This window comes from Eptatretus burgeri, chromosome 5 (assembly GCF_056783735.1).
Source record: "Eptatretus burgeri isolate ZD-2024b chromosome 5, Ebu_testis_v1, whole genome shotgun sequence".
NCBI lineage: Eukaryota > Metazoa > Chordata > Myxini > Myxiniformes > Myxinidae > Eptatretus > Eptatretus burgeri.
Genome location: NC_140965.1, coordinates 36,742,730 through 36,743,375, shown reverse-complemented (window position 1 = coordinate 36,743,375; position 646 = coordinate 36,742,730).

Below are 646 nucleotides of genomic sequence, written 5' to 3'. Positions count from 1 at the left end.
AGATCCAGCCTATCATATTATGAGTGGGAGACAAAACGTAAACTATTCAACCTAGCAGAGGTATGCGCTCTACCGAGTGACACTATTTGGTTCAGCCGTTCGAGAGAAATTTATTCGATACCCGTATGTCCCTTTCCAACTTATTTCAACTCAAGGATTTGAACTTATCTTAAAACTTATCTTACTTATTTCTAACTAATCTCAAGGAAACCTTTTTAAACACATACACTGGATTTGAACCACGTAAACATTTGTTGTGTTCTGTCACCAGCCTTATGGCTAGTCAGGATGTCTAGTGGAAGCTATACTTTCTCAGAGTGCTCACCTGCACTTGCGTGAAAGCAATGATACTTCATATATCATGAGCAATGCCATTCGGGTGTGGGCAATGTGGTGAAACCCGTACAGTGGTAGGTCTTCTTCTTCCACCCGATGGAAAGACGTCACTTTGGCCAAGCAAGAGCTTTGCAATTATAACCATAAAAGCTCCCGCATCCTTTCCAAACCTTCCGATCTCACAAGAAGTCCCTTTTCACATATTCATGCAACATTAATTTCCTCTGCAGACCCATGCAGGCGCTATGACTCGTTTGTCCTATTCCATTACCACCCGCCTGCAAAAATGGGCCTCTGATTTAAGATTTAA